At 42.6% G+C, this 19,859-nt stretch overlaps 1 long non-coding RNA gene across 1 annotated transcript; it reads right to left on the reverse strand.

Annotated features, from left to right (window-relative positions):
* Positions 1-2,746: 2,746 nt before the first annotated feature.
* On the reverse strand, positions 2,747-14,847 carry LOC118121452. Its single transcript, XR_004698335.2, has 2 exons — positions 14,188-14,847; positions 2,747-6,033 (listed from the first exon to the last, which is right to left on the reverse strand). It is a non-coding gene; the product is annotated as an uncharacterized LOC118121452 (long non-coding RNA).
* Positions 14,848-19,859: the final 5,012 nt, after the last annotated feature.

Below are 19,859 nucleotides of genomic sequence, written 5' to 3' on the forward strand. Positions count from 1 at the left end.
TCCTTCTTTGTATCAGAACAATAGTTCAGAGGTTCACAGAAGAGACATTTACTCCGATGCCAGTTTGGGTACATCCGAAAATCTACACCATCTCTGGACCCAGCTGCTTCCTCTTTATCAGATTATAGACAGTGGGACAGAAGAGATCAGAGTTTATAAGATATAAACTGATGGAGGCGGAAACACCATCGGCACAAATTCTGTTATTACCCATTTCAAATATCAATAACATTTTCCACCAACATGTTCTATTTCCTCTTTCACTGTATAGCACACAATTATCACCACTACAAGTTTTCTCTTGAGGGATGGATGTCGTCCGTCTGCAGTGACTTCCTTCTCAACCTTGGGAAACGTGGTGCAGCATGGGAGCCTGTTCTTTTTCTTTTCTTAATCCCCTCTCTCATTCTCGCTGTGCTTTGGCTGAGCACCGTGACCACTTAACTAATTGTGTTGGGAAAGATGTTCCAGGAAGAGGTTGATGATTCGGCTTTAGTTTTTTAAAAGTTTCCAAAGTGAAGACGCAGGTTTTCTTTAAGAGGGCCTCTGCAGGTAACGAGGCTAAGAACTGTATATGCTAGCAGCTCTAGAAGAATGTACTGCGTTTTGTGCTCAAAGCTAAATGCTAACGTCAGTGTGCTTACGTGTTCACAGCCACAGTTTTGACATGTTCCTGTTAATGTTTCCTATGTTCACCATCTTTGAACTACTGAGTATGACCATTGGCTGTGTATAAAGATGGACGACATGATGGCTCCACAAAAGTGAAGCTAAAGCGTGTCACGAGCAACAGTTTTTTCAAAAAATTTATCACGATTGTTCATTTTCAGATAAGTTTGGTTTGAATTCATTATTTGATGCTCCCGATCGGTCGAACACATTGGTTGGACCTCGACTGCATCCCCTGATTTCTATTGCACTGACTCCAAATGAAGCATTTGAATTTTGGCTTGATTTATACATTGTCCATCTTTTTATACAGTTCTTGTGCTTTAGATCTTGTTATCTCACTTTGACAAGAAAGCAAATAAGCATGTTTCCCAAAATATATAAAAAATATATATAAATGATTATGGTGTGTATGTATAATTCCCAACAGACCCCATTTTTTAAAGTTGTGTGCAGTCAAACAGATTGACAGACCCTTGATTATATTGAATGTAGTAACAGTACGTTCTCTGTATTCACATTATAAATCTGTTCCATGTGAGCGAGCCGACTGAATGAAACACTTTGTTTTAAACCCCCTTACTGTACATATGAAATCAATTAAGCGTTCACCTCACACATTTGAACCCCGTGTTTCAAAGAGCCGTCACTCTTCTTCTGTCCCTGCTCGGATTATTTTTGAAAGGGTTTGGACACAAGGTCGTGACTCGCAGGTTTCGTGGGCCGGTGCTGCAGCAGCGGTCTCACCGCCGGCCTCGGTATTTTTCCATGAGGTCTGAGGAACGGAAGGAGCCGAAGCTTTGTAGAACAGATGTTCCTGCTCAGCTCTAAACCAAATTACGCAGGCGAGCTCACAGCCACGGGGCCAGAGCTGCACGGATGCTGATTGAATGGCAGAGGGGGAAACAAAAGCAGATCAGGCTCAATAAAGCCGCCACATCACGAAATCTGGTCAGCCTTTGAGGCCTGAAGATGAAAGGGGTATTGACATCGCTATGGAGACTAAAAGGAGAACTGGAGGCTTTGGTCTGGGTACCCGCCTCAGCCTGCTGGATGTGTCAGCGAGTTTTCATGAAAACCAGAGACTGCGTGTTGTCATGGTTTTGATTTCACTGCATGAAACAGCAGCCTGCAGCTGGATGGAACAAGTATAACCCAAGTAGAAATTTGAACATTTGACCTTTTGTAGTCAAATGTATCTGCTACAGCAATGACAACAAGTAGCAGTGATTCTGGAGACTATGTCCTCATTTACCATACAGGGTATAATTTTCTAAAACACTTAATTGTGTTACCTCGACTAAGGAGGTTATGTGTTGACCCCTGTTGACTTGTTTGACAGCAGGATTAAACAAAAAAATACATGATCAAAACTAAAAGGGCCCCTTTTGCCAGCACATCCCTTTTTCGCATGAGATACAGCTGGACCATTATCTAGATTGGCACCAAATGTCCCCTGTTTTTTCTTGGCACATATACCCCACCCCAAACATAAGCTCGTTGGCGGAGGTAAAAATTGGGAAACATGATATCTCTGAGTGTTTGATATTCGGTGCAAATTGATCGAAGTTATGGGACAGTTGGGCCTTGGCAGAGGGACATGCTCTGAGTGCCTAGTGAGTTCTAGTTCAGTTAATTGGTCAGTTGCATCGTCTATAAACTTTATTTTCAACTTTTAAGTCATGTCAACATGTCACCACAATGTCAAAATTTGTTAAACTCCAAACTACAGTTTTTAGGCATTTTGTATCTGTTGTGGGCTGGAATGTTGTCAGCCCACAACAGCATGTTATCATTTAAGGGTTATTCCATTTTATTAAAAACTGAGTCTGTTTGCATGTCTCCTCAGTTGACCTTGACTAATAGACACGGCAACTGAAAAATCACAACAATATGCAAATGTTGTGCTATAAACCCATCTTTTAATACTTTCTCAGCACCACAGGGACCTTCTCACATTTGCATTACCTGTAATGCTTCTTTCTCCACCTTGGGTCGTTTCTGTCGCAGCATGTTCGCCTCTAAATGATGTTATCTTGAGATACTGGATACAAAAATGCTTGAATTCCTTCTCAGACTCATTCAAAGTGTATTTTATTAGATTGTGGTAAGTTCAGTGATTAAATGAAACATTGGTTGCACCTGCAATATCAAAATAAATCACGCTCCTCATGATAGGAAAGTAGTTGGAAACTTAGTGACATTTACAATAATAAAGCTCATGCAACATTTAGTCAGATTAAGTGCTTACATAACTCATAGCTAATGTGTCAGCGGTAACACCTGGCTGAACAATGCCCTGAAGACAACATCACACCACTGACACAATGTAAAAAAAAATTTCTAACTATAGTGCTGGTAATCTCCTAAAGACATAAAAAATAATGTTATGGTGTCAACCACGATCGGCGGAGTAGCGGGATAAGAGCAGATTCATCACATCTGCTAACGAGCTTCCATTTTCCTGTGGGTATGAATATCTTCAAGATGAAGCGCTTTTTCCTTTGGTGGCTGCAAATTATCTGGAGAGTTGGGAGGAAGCAGCGTTGTGCACATTCCCAATCACAGATAATGGAGACTGCTGGGTGACATCAATTACACACAGGCACATTTCACTGGAATTACCTCACAATGAACTCCAGTCTCCGCCTGGCCTTTGACAGCACACACAGACAGAAGGAGTCAGAGAGAGAGAGACACGGGCGTGAGAGTGTAAGAGACGCGTTTGCAGCCTTGTCGATGGAAGAATGCTCAAATAAACATGAAGGCTGAGCAGAACAAAAAGATCGACTGCATCAGTGACAGTATTCAACAGCTCGGGACGCCAGGGCCGACCTAATACGCAAAGAAAATGTAAATCTGCTTATGAAACATTCATGCTTTATCAAAGACACGGACAGTGATTACACTCAAGCTGCTCTGCTTTACATACGCTTCAAGGTTCAGTGCTGTCGTCTGACAGGTTGTATGGGTCACGTTTACTTTTCACCAGGGCCAGTGGCTCGAGGCTAACTTCCCGTGCATCTCTGGGTGTGGTCAAAGGAACGAGGCGACACCAAAATGCCAGATCTGGGCTGGGCTGCCTTGCTGCATGCTCACTGCGGGTTGGAGATGTAACACGGGACAGATCTTGCCAGTAAGAGGACTCCACTCCTGTTCCTGCTGAACTGAGCCAGTTTTCAGATTAAACACTGATACCAGTTCAGTAGGCACGGGAGGGCATAGCCCAGAGATCATGGGGCAGCGTGGGGGGGCAGCGTGCGAGCTGAGACACCCGGCATTTTTATAATCCAACAAAAGATTAGATGGTAACATGCAGAGTAAGAACATACTTTAACCCCTGTCCCTCCTTTTTGCTACTGCTGCAACACCTGTTTAGCCTGCCTGCCTTTCCTGGACTGACCCATGTATGATGTAGGCTATTGGACTGATTCTTTTAATATGCATTACAGATTCAACATGATTAGTTATTCTAAATAAACTGTAGCATGTGTTACTAATCATATTGGTAGCACTAAACTAACTGACGTCACTTACTAACTTCATGATGACGTCAAGAGGAAGCTAAATCATTTTTTTATCCACATACGTTTAATATGATGCACTTCCTGACTTCTTTGTGATATGATGTCAATTGCTGGGGGATATATGTCTGATCAGCATAAACCTCATTGTCTCTCTTCAGACCATGTTTTTTACTGTTGCGGTCCGTGACCTTTGACAGATTAGCTCCAAAAGTAAATCATCTTGTGATACCCTCCCAAGTAATATTCCATCCAAGTTTGGTGGAAATCCACCCATGAGTTGTTGAGATATTTTGTCCACACACACACACACACACACACACACACACACACACACACACACACACACACACACACACACACACACACACACACACACACACACACACACACACACACACACACACACACAGAGGTGAAAACAATATCCTGATTGCCCGGCTATGTCGGTGCGCAGGGTAATGAAGAGCGTGATGTAGCTGCTAACATTAGCCTACACTCTCATCGCACCCACGCCTTCAACACATAAGTCCCGGCTGCCATGTGGCACCCGAGTACTGGCACACTGGTCCTGAGCTGACTCAGCCGGGCATGCTCGGACAGGCTTGACATTTAGCACCACATTCCTAAAATCTCAGCACAACTCGTGGCATTTAATAAGTCCACAATAAACCTCGGTAAAACTGTCTCAGTGAAACGCTTTCAAACACGCACACAGTGATTCTTGCCAGATGCAAAAGGTAAGATAACTCAGTCGTTGCTTCAGGCACACAATAAAAAACACACAGCTCTCCTCACGTCTGGACCACGTTGCACAATCGAGACCTGCGTACGGTCCACAGAACAGGTTTAATTCCATATAGGACCTTGATCCCCCGGGTGTCTGTCTTCTCACCTCCCAGCGTCACTCGCTCTTTTGCTACCTAATCTCCTCCTCCCTCCTCCTTTCTTCATATCCGAGATCATCAGGTTCATTCCATTCACTGAAACAAATTCCCCACCGTCGAATCAACTATTTCACCTCAGGCACTGAACTTAGCCACTGTGAACAACACATAGCAGGGATCAATGCTCACCAATTAGCTAAGCTCTGTGCCTTTAGCAAGTGGGTGGCTGGCTTTCTGAGGGAACAGAGACTCACGCAGACCTTTACGTGATCAGTGGTAAAGTTTGGCTGGTTGCAAAGTCTCTTACGATGCTTAGGGTTTACTTCAGTTTCAAGAGGGCTCATTCATATTGGGTTTCACTGTGCAGCCAGTGGAGGATCCTAGCGTTTATGAAATCGAAAACCGTCTCCTTGGTTTTTAAATCTAAAATCCAAGAGCTGAAAAGTGATCCGCCTGGTAAAACTTGTAAATCTTTATGGCTCTTCACATTTACTCGTTAACAGCTCTGCAGCCTGAAATGCTTTTAGACTATTTCTTAAGGGAGACAGTCTCACGTGTGACAATCTAATTCCACAAGTTGACGTCTTGAAGTCTGCTGAGAGAGATGATCACAATATCTGTCTAACCTCCACCAATATTTATTTCTTTGACTCCATAGCAACATCCCGTGTCAGATAACTAGAAAAATCAGAACCACACATCCGCCAGTGGAAACATAATGAGGCAATCGGGTCATCTGCTGAGCTGTGAAGGAGTGGAAATCCCTGGCAATGTGATTTTTGTTTCTCTTTGTGCATCAAATCACCGTGCCAGGAACCCTCCCCACCACAGCCGGGGCAGGGGCAGGATCCCGCTCCGCACCTCTCTGCCCTTCCCTGCCCGCTGTATCTTCTCCAACATCCTCCTGCGCTCCAGATGCTTTCTTCCACACGCAGCTGCGGAGCACCTGTGACCTGAAAGAAAGAGAGACAAAGAAAGAGAGACACGTTACTCCATGGAGAGTCCAAACAGGACCCCTATACGTTCACGCTTGAAGTGATCTGATAATAATTCATGAAACCCTTTAAACCACTCCTGTGAGGCTAGAATAAAAAATGATGCAACTTATCTCTGTGACAAAGAAAAGAAATTGGTGGGACAAAGAGGAATGACTCTGCAGACTTCTCTCTTGCACAGATCAGCAGGATGCAGCAGATGTGGAGTCTAGTCGGAACATGCAGAGCCAGCTACCTGGTCGGTTTGTTTAACGCAAGTTGGGGGCAGGAAGAAACCACTGCTTGTTTGAAATGGCAAGAGCAGCGCAAACTGAGCGCCGCTGCTGTAACACTCTCACAGTGAAATGTCAGCCGAGGAGAACAGGCACCACACGGAGATCTGTGCTCTTTTAAGCAAATAATGACCAAACTATGACGATTCGACATGGTTCTGTTTTGACTGCCATTAAACGAGGGGTTTTTCGGGTCATAGAGAATTTTTGGATTTGTTTTCCCCATTGTAGAGGATGTGATTCAGCTGGGTTGGTCACGCAGGAAAAACAAAGTCCAGCTCTTTTTTACAACTTCCTCCTTGTAAAATTAGAAGGTCCAAGGGTATTATTATCTTTTGTTGTTGTTGTTTGTGCCGTTTTTCAGGCCCACCCAGGTGGGAGAAAAATAATGACAGGACTGTTGAGCAGTGAGGAGGAAGTTAGAGCTCAAAGGTTTATCCCTGATCACTTTTCATACTTAATTTGTCCCTTAATTTGAGAGTCAAAATGATTGGATCATGTCTAGAGACGCATATAATGTTGTTGTGTATAATTTGTGAGCACAAAGGTATAGTTTGACATTCTTTGGAAATAATTTCACTGAGTTAAATGAAAAGACTAATGCTCAAATGTGTCCTTTAAATGTGAAGCCAGTTAGCTTATCCCTAAGTCTATCTATCTATCTAGCTTAGCACAAAGACTGGAAACACAGGGAGACAGCTAGCTTGGCCCCGTCCAAAGGCAACAAAATCCTTCTACCCACAGCTCTAAAACACCCAGATCAGCTACATCTCGTTTGTTTAATCTGAACAAAACTGTGTTGGACGGTGACTTAGCTGGAAGCATGGAACTCCCTGTGGTCTCCCCTCTGGTTGACTGAGAACTGCTCATTTTTGAATACAAATAATCAAAAAACAGAAATAACATTTTATTGCTAATGTTTTTTTGATCGCGAGACAAAGTGTTTTGTCTTGTGCCTTTATTCGATAATCAACTGTGAGGAGGCAGAACGGAAACAAGTGGAGGGCGAGACGGGAGATGCAGAAAAGGGCCACAGCTAGAATTGAACTGTGGACGCTATGATTATGTGGCTCATTTCTCTCTGGTCCGAATCTTTGTGCTAAGCTCAGCTCACCAGCTGCTTGTTGTGTGTTTATCAATGAGACAGAAGAGTAAAATCTCCCATAAGGCAAAAAAGTGGGTTTCCCAAATTCACAAACAATTCTTCAAATATTAAAACATGTGTGTTGATGGTGCTGTTTTTCTCCCCTGATTTTTTACAGCACATATGCCAACGATTAAGTAACTCCTGTGCCAATGTCAGTAAGAAGTTATGGAAGGAGAGATGAGGACAAACTGTACAGATCTATAATCATCACAGCAGGGAGAACAGAGCCCGTCTGAAAGCACCACCATCAGTGCATTTAGCTCAAATCTTGATAATTACAAAGAAAATACACAGAGACTGTTCAAAGTCACACAGGTATTCTTGTCTGCACTTGCATGCACATTAAAAACATTACAGCGTCTGCTGACGGGGGCTCAGTGGCATCAGGGCATCATTTTACAAAGGAAACGGGTGTCAGCACTGGCGTTTATGTGCAGAGCCACAGTACATGTTGTACAGCAGTCCTTTCAGACAGAAAAGTATGCCTGTCCTGTCAGGCAGCGTTAACAGTCCGCCCCTCCCTGCACAGGAATCATGAATAAATATGTTTGTCTAGGTTGTGAGACGTGGAATGTAAAGTTGTGCTTCACGGAGCAGCTGTAGTAAAGTGGAATGAGGGATGGTCTGCTTGTGTATGTGTGTGTGTGTGCCCATGTTAGTGTGTGTGTGTGTGTGTGTTTTGCTGTTTCATTTGCATGCTTGAGCTGATGTGAGTTGTGTGTGAAACAAAAGAAGAAAATGGTGAGAGCGAATAAAAGGGAGTAGTCAGTGTTTGTCTGCAGGGTGTGGAGGCTCAATAGTGATAAATGACTGATTGGTGACTGGTTATCTGATTGTCAGGTTGTCACACATGCAAGAAAAATCTTTCAAAAAAACCCAGAGAGGCTGAATAAGCAGTGCAAGTAACATTTTATCTCGATTATGGAGGAATCTTTTGATTGTTTCCTCTGTAAAATATCAGATAATGTTAACATATGAATCCTCGCATTTGAGAAGTTTAATGGATTTCCAATTAAATTGCAGTTTAATTCTCTGTTGCATACCTCTGCCAAGGCCCACCAGTCCGCTTATGAAACCACATTTAAATTCACTAGAACTGGATTTTTATTTGACTCTCATAAATATCAGTCCCCTAAACATGTCAAGATGTTTTTTTCACCAACATCCATGAATTATTCTCTGAGAAATCAACAAAGACGTGGAAGAAAGTAAAAAATATGTTTTCTTGGATCTGCCCCCTGATCCAGATCTTCCCCTAAATTTGATTAATTCTTTCCAAGCCTATCTCGTACCTATAAGGTTGAAAAATGCAATATGTTACAGTGTGAAAGACAGTAAACAATGTTTGGTCGAAATTGGCTTGGTCGTTTTTGCATTAAACCTCTAATGACTAAACCAACAAACAGACAGACAGACAGACATGGGTGAAGATATAACCTTGTTCTCAACTGCAGAGGAAACTGAAAAGGAATGATTCACTTTAAAAAAACTGTCTATAGCATCAGGACAAAACGATCTATACTAACCTACTTGAGGCGAAGTGCTCGTTTGACATAATTTCCATGTATCCATAGCAACTTGACTCTTTTTTCATTGTCCTTTGTTTGTGGTTTGCGAAAGCATATTGTCACGTCTCCAGTTTGAACACAATATACATCCCGGTGAAACTTTTTCGTACACATGACGAAACGTGCAAACAAGTCACCGCATTTAGAAAGCGCATGGTTTGCACTCTCAGATGAATCGAATGACCTCATTCACGCAGCCAAGAGGAACTGCTTGTTGGGCAAAAGACTGAAGCAGAGCAAAAGTGAAAATAACACAAAGCAGAAGTGGCGTAATCCTAAAAAAGCTAAGAAGTAGCCACAAAATGATCTTTATTAACATTGTTATGTTCACACACAAATCCACGTATGTTCCTCGGCTCTCCCTCCTTTTTCTTTCTAAGGTGACAAAAGCCACACACCATTTGCTGAAAAGCGGTTTCTCGTGTAATTCCTCTTTTGGCAGTTGGCAGTGTTTGCACAGGAGATGTTGAGCTATACGCGGCGGTGGCCACGAGCGCATAGATTTGCATCTGAACCAAGTCAAGGAGCATTGACGTCACCCTGCATCTCACACGTAGGTGCCACTGAGATTTGTCACCCTGCTCATAAAACACAGGGGAACTGTTGAGAGGCTGAGGGAGAAAGTATAGACGGAGCGAAATGTAAGCGTGTGAGAATGTATGTGTTTGAGCGTGAGAAAGAGTGAAACACTATGAGAGGCCGTAAGGGACATTATTCAGAGTAACCATGCGTAAACACACATGAAACCAAACCTTCAGCTGATGCTGTGAGAGCGTCTCTGTTGTGTATGTGTGAGGTTTTCAGTATATGTGAAGGACTTTTGTTTCATATGTGTATGTGCATTTCTGAATAATGTCCCCGGTGGCCCCTCATAATATCCGACATGCATTAGCAAAATTAAAGTCTAAAGCTCTTATGAAATATGAAACTCTTTTTACCTCTTTGGAGGAAAGTTTTTGATGTTTTCCAGCAGTATGCTCCAACCCAAGTGCTTGTTTGGATGCAAATCTTCACCTTTCATGAGATCAATTACTTCGAAATGCCTCATGACGATGTTTCTCATATCCCCATATTCAAACAATATGACGTCTCTCTGAATATCTGCCTGCTTTTCACTCCACCTTCGACTGTGGCTGTTCGGAACAGCTGTAAATACTGCTGTGTTCTGATGTAGTATGACCAGGCTCTTTTCAAGTACCCCACCATCTTTAAGGTGTCAGCCTCAGAATAAGCACATGACAAATCATTGAACAGCAACTGAACCCTCTCCTCCTCTCTGTATACCTTTCTGACGTCAGAACTGAGGGGCTGCAGCCAACAATATCTGTAACTTTCCATAACTGACGATCTGGCATTCACACCCACTTCACATACCAAATGGCCAGCTGCGCAGGCAGGAGCCAGGCTTTGTTTTTCAGTCTTCATAAAATTATTTCTGTGGCACTTGTGCTGCTTAACATCATGAATGCCTCTGAGGAAATATAGTCCAAAAGTGTGCACCATTATTACAGCTTCCCCTTTCTATCGCAGCTTTAATCAGTACGGTCTGTTTGGAGCCCCCACCCTCACCCTTATACAAGAGGAGATAGCCTAGAGACAATATCTTCAACCATTTCCCACATATAGACCACACTTGATCAGAGATAGAACATGAACCTGTCTCCACCAATCACACCTCTTGAAGGTAGCTAAAGACCCCATGAGCATTAAAAAGTCATTACCGGTGTTTGTGGGGTCTGGGCTTCATTATTTAGCTCATTAGATCCCTCAGTCTCGATAAAGCAGCGCTCACATGTGACTGATGAACGAAGTGGGCATCTAAGCAGCAGCTTTTTCACATGCCCCATTAACAATAATCCACTTTGCATAGCATTAATGCAATTTGTTGGGGATGTAATTCCATGCCAAATCAATAATTGCGAACCTTTTCTTAGAAGTGAAACATTATAAGACCTGAAACTAAAGGGATTTAAGATTTTTCAAAAAGTACTTTGTGATTGTTACCTATCGGAAGGCAATGACTCACCTCTATTAGGAACAATGAGGAGATGAAAAACTGATCTGGATCCCAGCACTGACAGGAACGTGATCGATTATAATGCATGAGGGGAAATGGCACAGCTGCATTAAAGCCTGGCATTGGCTATCTCTGAATCTGATAGTAGCAACTATCTGAGCTATTAGCTAATAGCTGTGGCGATCCTGATAACAGTCTGACTCAGAGGAGGAGACTCTCAGCAAGAGCCCGAGGAACCGGGAGGTGGAGAGCAACGAGAGAGTCAAACACAAAAGAGGCTAAAATGAGGTATAAAGAGATGGAAGAGTTGATAACAGAGTGTACATGTGTGACGGTGGGTTCGGATGACATACGGATGCATGGAGGAGATACGCTCAGACACAACAACATAAAGCACTGCAGGGTTCATCTGAGGACACTGGGATGCATAAGCGCTGTGCTGACTCCAATAAATGTTCATACCAGACTCGACTAAACCAACCGCTTTTTATTCCGTGGCACACCCTGAACACAGCGTTCCTGTCGATTTAGTCAGCACCTTGTTTTAAGCACCACCTTGGAGGAAAGGCCTTTTTTGGTTGCCTATATTTGCTCTGTATTATTCTTAAAGGCATTACATACAAGTTGTAGAATTAAAGTTTAAAAACAAAACATGATACTTGCAGCAGAAGACGGAGATACATCTCACCGGTTAATTCATTTTTTAAGATGAGGAGGGAGGGAAGGAGGTTGGGGAGAGATTCCTCACCCGTCTATTGAGATGCATTCGTCAGCATGGCGTGTGAGAAGGACAAGGAGGAGTTTGCGTGTTTGGATTGTGACCTCTGTAACCGGCAGGCTCCCTCCCACTCCAAGCATGCAATCTCTCCACAAACCGAGGCCTGTTTTTCCACCACACATGGCTTCAATCGGAGGCTACTGCTGCTGCTGCTGTTGCTGCTGCTGTGTCTGCAGCTCGGAAAGGAAAACAACCAGACATAGCTCGACAAACCTGATTATGAAATCAACGACTGGCAACAGGACTGGCAGGGTCACTGGTGTTCACTGACTTGGCAGATGAAGAAATGATCTTGTGCTTTATTTCATTCCATGAAAAGTCTGCCTATTCCTGTCTATGAGCTTTCATCCATGTGCGTGTGTTTATTCGCATGTTTGTGTGTGAACAGGCCTATATTTAAAGTTTCACTCCTGCGCCAACAAGGCAAGCTGTTTACTACTTGGTTGGTCATAAAAAGTAAATATGCATCAGCCGGGGCCTATCAAAGGCTCCTTCATTTGGTCGCTGGCTAAGATGGATTTGGATATGTGCTGTAATTGCCAGGGCTCAGACAGAAATTCTCTGTGGTAGACGCATTGGCCGGGCTGAAAGAGCTGAGGGAAACCATGCTGTCCTGTGCACTTAAACTCTCCGCAGTTGATCAGAGGGGAACCAGCGAACACACAAAGTGCAGGGAAACCATGAGCGAGGAAGAGGAGGAGGAGGAGGAGGAGGATGAGGAGGCCTTGTGGCTGCACATAGGGCAGTGACACACACATACAACTGCTACAAGCTACTGTGGAGTCACACAGGTGCACTTATGCAGGGGAACACGCAACACAAAGGTACGAAATCACAATGATGCGCGACCTCACGCGCACATAAACATGATTGATGATGGAAAAATTAGCAGCCGAGCCCAAATAACACACATCTGTTCATTGTATTGGAGACAACGCCCATGTCAACATGGGCCACGGATGGAGAGACCTACTGTGGAAGAGATTTAAAGCTGAATCATGTGGTATTTGGCCACTAGGGGCAGATAGACTCCCGAAGAAAGTAACAGAAAGAAAGCTTTTATACACTTTAAGTCTTTATGGCTAATAATTCATAAACTTTTAGTAGACGGAACAACACATGATGGAGCCAGATTTCCTATGAAGAAATATCATTTATATAATATTTACTTTTCGTCAGCTTTAATCCATCCCACTGACTCCAGAGAAAACATAAACAGGTCATGAATGCTAAAGTAGTTAATTAAACATTATTTATTTTTCTTGTCTGAGCTGGACTTTTTTTTGCACGTTGTAAACGGCTGCTTATGCTTTGATACTGGAGGATTTGATGAGAGTTAAGAGAGTCACCTCTTTAGCTTCTGCACCATATACAGTAAAAGCTAAAAGGGCTGCTGAGTTGGATGTGGATTATTGGTCTGTTTGTCATTCATGGACCCGTTCACACTACACAGTTGTTTCATTGTGCCAAAGTACCACTGAATGCAGTTTTATGCATGTATATAAAATCCTCCATATGGTGCTGTCACAGTTTATTGCCCATAAGTATGAAACTCTTAACCCTTACCCTTTTACTTCTTGTCCATGTTTCTTGCACACGAGAACGACTTAATGATTTAGCAGACCCAGATAAAACCTTGGAGCGTGCTCAAATATTTGAACTATTTGTTCAGAAATGTTCTGTGCACTTGACACTAGGGTTAGTTTATCAAACCAAACTCCTTTTCCAAACAGTGGTGAGATTATGGCTCTCTACAAAACCACCCACAGTCATGAGTCTGCTGGGAAAAAGTGCTGGTACAGCAGCCTAAAGTCATGCAGGTGTGTGCATGTGTATGCATTTGTGTGGGTGGGTGTCCCTAAGACATGCTGGTTTCTGTTCACAAAGATCATAATCAAATATGAAATAGAGGTTTGTTCAACTTTTGTGTAGTTTTTATTGATTTAGCATTTTTTTTACTATAATATAATTCCCTGTAAATTAACCTTGTGTAAAAAAAATTGTCATTTGACTCTCATACACAACAAGATTAAACCACCCATGTGAAATATCTTTTGTGGGCGATGACAAACATTTTGTTCCCCATTACCGTCAACAAAGGATCAATCAATAAACTCCATAACATCCCCCTGACGTTTTGATCAAATCTGCCGTCTTGTGTCTGTCCCCTGAAACTGGAAAGGGATGAGGCACAACATAGCGAAACTAATACAATTTGGAAATGAAATGACTCACATGAGGGGAAAATGGGAGAAAAAGGCGAATGTGTGTGTGTGTGTGTGTGTGTGTGTGTGAGAGAGAGGGATAAAGAGAGAGAGGTTGCCACTCACCATGCCCACAGGTCCACTGTTGCTACTCGGTAGATCTGAGTCACCTCAGAGTTCAGATGAGAATATGCACAAAGTGGCAGAGTTGACCCTTTGGGAAGGACACAAGAGACCAATGTACTGTCTGACTGACTAACCATCTGACTGCCTACTGACTGACTGGACAACTGCACGACTTCCTGACTATCAACCAAAATCTGCCAACTGTGCCATCTCAGATCCAAGAGTCAGTCGGCAGCGCAATCCTCAGAGCCCAGGTCTCCAACTGGGCTCTTCGTGCCAAAGGTGTCCTGTCATGTCCTGCTCTGTCCGGGGGTTGGTTCCCCGGGGCTCGGGGGGTAAAAATGAAGACCTGTTCCTCGTTCCCACAGCCTGCCAGGAGAGGAGTGGAGGCTGCTCTGTTCCCATAGAGGTCAGATGTGGAGATGTGGAGTTAACACACCCAGCCAGCTGGCTGGTAACTGCTGCCTGCCTGCCACCGGAGTTGTCTCCCTCCTCTCCCCCCTCTCCCTACCTCCCCTCCCTGAAAACCTGATAAATCACTCTGGAGACACAGCAGAGCAGCGACCCACTCAGCCTCTCACACACAGCCAGGAGTAACAGTAGAGACAGAGGGAGACTTTTAGGCAGTTGTCCCAAGAGATCCACTGTCCATATGAGAGCCTGAAGCAGCGCTGCCAGTTCTCCCTCCTCCCTCCCTCCTCCCTCCCTCTCTCCCTCCCTGCCTCTCTTCTTTCATTCCCTCTCTAGTTTTTTTACAGCCTCTGCTGAGAAACTCTTATTGTGGAAATTGCATTAGCCTTTAGCGAGCGAGGAATGGCTCTTAGTGACTAATGCAATGTTGTGTCTCTCCGTCTTTGTCTTTCTTTCTCCTCTCCCTCTCTTTCTCTCTGTCTCTCTCCCAAGTGTCTATCAGTTTGACATGTACACGTACACATACACACCTCCTCTCCTTTCCTCTTTGCAGCTTTTCTTCTTCCTCTGTGAGTTATCCCTTAAAGGGACACTGTCTGTCTTTCCGCTCATTCATGGAGGTGCTGGGCTGCTTTGATGGAGTCCAGATGAAGGATCATATTTCTTGAGGCTGAGAGGCATCGATTGTGTTTCTCTGTTTGCCTTGTGATTGTCTCAAATGTTTACCTGCCATTACAGAACTAATGGTCCACTGCGCCGCGGCAGGAGATGAGTGGAGAACCAATCAAACAACAAAAATAGATTTAACCTGATAGTTTATGGCAATAATAAGTAATTAACGTTTTTCTAGCTGCAAGGTTTCAGTGTCCTCTGATTAAAGTACATTTGATTTTGTACTTTTATTTCAAAATAAGGTGGGTTTGATGATTGCTAAGTACCTAGTGACGATCAAGCTATCCATTCTTGCACAGCAGCACATACGTAATCTATAACACTGACAAATTTACCATTTGATATCTCAAGTTGGTCCTTGATTCCAAACAGAGGCAGACATTTTTTGCCAGAAACTATCAGTTGTGCAAGTAACAACGACAGCTAATTAAGCTAATGTTAGCTATAAGACTTGATTGAAAACACGGTCACTGGTTGACACTTTAATGTTTCCAACCGGCCCGTTTCAAGAGGAGAATCCCGTAAAAATGGTCTTAGATGTGCAGTTGGTTACATACATGTAAATGTGTATGTGCTGAAATACTCGAGCTAAAGCTGCATGTTCCATGTAAAAAGTCAGTTTATGCTCCATGAAGGCAGAGATATAAATAACTGCTTTGTTCTTGTTAGTCTGAAGACCAGACTATTTTATTAGAGAGTTCTGGTCCATATTTTCTAAAAGTATGTTTAGTTTTAAAATTACAAAGATTAGATTAGTTTTAGTATGACAAGACAAAAGGCTTTTAGGATAAAGACGAACCAGTCTGTAACATGAGGTCAGCAAACATGTGTTAGTGTTGCTGGAGTGTAAATGTTTTGAAATCTGTTTAAGAGCAAGACAGAGCTGCAAACGAGCAGATAGATGCACTGTTTAGTCCATTTTTGCCGTAGTATTCTTTTATTAAATCCTAAAAAGGGCTCTGCAATTACAATTACAATATTGCTCTTACTAAAGCCCCACTTCCACCATGCTGTGCCTAGCTACGGTTGCTAAGGTGGTTTGAATAATTGTAGTTCACGGGAAGGGTCCTAGCAAACACCTGTAAGCCCAAGTCATTTATATGTCGCCAGAAAAAAATCACTCAGATCTAATTCCTCTTACAAAATCGTTTTGTAGCACAGAAATATATGAAAAAGTAAATGTTAGAGAAATGTTAAATGTTAGATGTCACAAAGTCACATCCACTCTTGTCTCTAAAGAGCAGGCATCAATATGTTCAACACAGAAAATCACTCTGTCAACAAAGAGTGTTTCATCAGCAGGCACGTTGCAGCGGCTTTGGACTTGGCCTTTTAAGTCTGACACTAGAGAGTGACAGGAGGCCCAGCAGAGAGCGTCCTGTAAGCAGAAAGTCACAGATTCTTATCCCCACAAGTGTGTCCAAAAAAGATTTTCTGTCCTGCTGAAGTGTCTCGAAAAACTCTGCAGCCGCACACTCTCCGTCTCTCCGAAAACCCGTCTGGACGAAAGTGACTCAACTTTGTTTGGTGTTATTAAAATACTACAGAATATATGTTTTCAGAAATGAACTCAGGACAAGACATATAAACTCAAAGGAGGAAATCACATGTTTTCGTTTACAGCACATTGACACTGGCCTCGACCAAATGCTCATCTCTCATTGTGTTTCCAAGTTGACGATCTTTGTTGGCATCTTCTATGTGTATGACTCCTCTTTCTCATTCTGAGATATTTGCAATCTTTTATTCTGTTTTTTCCGCCCATCGGATGTTAGATAGAAATTTTTCTGCTGTATTCCCACATGGGCTCGCTCAGACATTTTCCGAACATTTTAATTGAAAGCTGGCAGGAAAAGTGCTGGAAAATGTCTGGAGCAACTGACTTGGACATTTGCACTCTCACATTGCGCCCCTCCAGAAACTTTGGGGAGAACGTGTGGACATCAGTGTATGTTTAAAAGCATCTTTAGTGACAACAAGTTAAAAAAAAAAGAAAAGAAAAGAAAAGGAACTCAGCAGGGACATCATTATGATGTCCCTGCTGAGGTATAGCAACATGGCTCTCGGGGCTCCAACTGCTCTCTGCTGTAAATCTAAGATGATTAGAGGGCAGCAGCAAAGATTAGACTGTATTTCAAAGAGTATTACATGTCCAGACATAACATTCATTAATTAAACTCTCGTGTTCTCTTTGAAGTTAGATCATATCTTACAAAAGCAGTTTGGGGGACAAGAACTGCAGCCACTGCAATGTTCCTGGAGCCATCCATCCGTTTCATATCTCACAGCTTATCACTGCAACCTATCATTTCCTTGCAGAAAATTTGACTTCACTGTCTTTTTGTCCAGGCTTGGTTTTTACTGTTTCTGAGCACAGGAGGCTAATGATGCAGAGTTTCTCCCCCAAAAATGACAGATAAACACCCTAAACAACACAATGACACATTTTCTCAATGTCTTCTAATGGAATCTAACCATGCTGATGTCAGGTGTTATTTACCTGCAGGTTTTGAGATATCTGTCCCTGAGATTGCTGCCTCGAACACAATGCAATGAAGGAAGGTGAGTGGGATTTGGTTTGTGGTGCTTAAAGCTGCATTAGCAATATTTCTATATTACAGCAACAGCTCACAGTTTTTGTTTTTACGACGCTCAACTTTACTCGAACTTTTCTGGTTCACTCTCACTGCTCTCATCAATCCCATATCTGCTGTCTTCAGTGAAAAAGCTTTACTGTGACCTACCTGCCCAGCACCAAGCAGCAGACAGAGAAGGTTATATTCCACTCGTCGGTGGAGACCAAAAACAGAGCTAAAAGGAGAAGGATTATAGCACAAGCGGACAACGACACAACTCCAAATAACCCTTACCCCACCCAAACCCTAACCCTAATGTTGCACCATAAGAGCTAAATGTCTAAAGAGGCTAATATTTGATTTTAAAAGTTCAGTGTAACAACTATATAGTTTATTATGTTCTATTTTTTTCTAGGTGCAACGTCAGACATATTTCAAAGTAGTTTTTCAAGACTTTGAGTGGCACAAGTCAAGTTTTATTGACCTCCACTGTACTGGAGCAGAAACCTCAGAGATGGAATTTCTCAAAGCTAACAAATAATAACCTGACTGGAAGAAATCACTACCCACTCTGAAAACTGCACAACGTTAATTAACACTTCTGAGAGCAAAGCTTCACGAGATGAAAACGGAATGTGGCATGACAACATTAATCATGGATCATGAGGTGATGCTGTCTCAGCACAAAAGAAGCTATCTTTCAAGTCAGTAATGGGTGCTCATTACTCAAGTCAAGGTGCTGATGAATGCCTGTAATTCTCATAGTTTCCCTCTGGAGTTATTTGTTTATTTAAACTAGTCTTAGGCGATTGGAGTTTCCAGCAGACTGAGCCAGACTGAAGCTAAGAAGCAGTGTGACCGACTGGGATCAAACCCTAATTTTCAGTGACTAAGACCAAACTTTCACAAAATGGTTTCACTGCATGAAATGAGTTTTGGTTTGTGTCACATTTTTATGTTAGAGCTTATACACAATGTCACACACTATGTACACACTTTGTATGATGTGGCCTTGTTTACAGAAAGAAAATACCTTTGACTTTGACATTGTCCCAAGCTTTTACATTTTCTTGATTCCAGAGTGGCATCAACTTCATATGTTGGAGGGGTCGGCCTTTTTTAAAAGTGTGGTGGGAAAACTCTGGATATGACAGGTCGAGTCTTATATCTTGTTAAACTAGGTCTCAAGTCAAATCCTTCATCCAGGGGAAATTCTTTTCTAATGTGTTTTGCTGATTATCAGATGGATTTGACAGCAGAGTGATGATTATGGGAGAAAGACACGCAACAAAGGTAACTGGCTCCACAGCCCAATATGCAGCTACTATAGCTCCATGCAATGTAAAAAAAAGAAAATAGCCTGGAAATATACAAATATGCTTTAGGTCTCATTTATGAGAAGCTTGAGTAAAATATGAGCTGTTAAAAGCTGAAAATCACAACTGTGACGGGGACACCCTGAGGCCACAACTCCTTCAGCAATCCTTTCAGATCCTTAAGTGCTGACAGATAAATAAGATAAAGTAAAAAATGTATTCATCAGCAGTGTTGTTTTGTTTATTCACTTTATATAAAGTAGCTAAGATCAAGTCCCCTCTATATATACAAGCCACTAGGAACTCAGTAGAGCGCATACCTTCACTACTCCCAATATAAAACCACATTGAAATTCACAACATCTGGATTTGTCTTTGCCTGATTTTTTTCATCAAGATCCATAAATTATTCTCAGAGAAATCAACGAAAATGTTGGAAAACGCCCTGTATCGCAATGTTAGAGAAAGATAGAAAAAAGTTCCTGGATCCGCCCCCTGATCCAGATCCACAAACAAATTGAGCGGGTTCCTCCCTGAGCCGTTCCACATCCTTCCACCAAGCTTTGCAAATCTGTCCAGTAGTTTCGTGTAATCCTGCCAAGACACAAACAGACAAACAAACAAGCAGAAGAAAACCTAACCTCCTCGGCGGGAGGTAAATATCAAAGTTTGAAAAACTTGAGAATTAAAATCTCAT

This window comes from Hippoglossus stenolepis, chromosome 14 (genome assembly GCF_022539355.2).
Source record: "Hippoglossus stenolepis isolate QCI-W04-F060 chromosome 14, HSTE1.2, whole genome shotgun sequence".
Lineage (NCBI taxonomy): Eukaryota > Metazoa > Chordata > Actinopteri > Pleuronectiformes > Pleuronectidae > Hippoglossus > Hippoglossus stenolepis.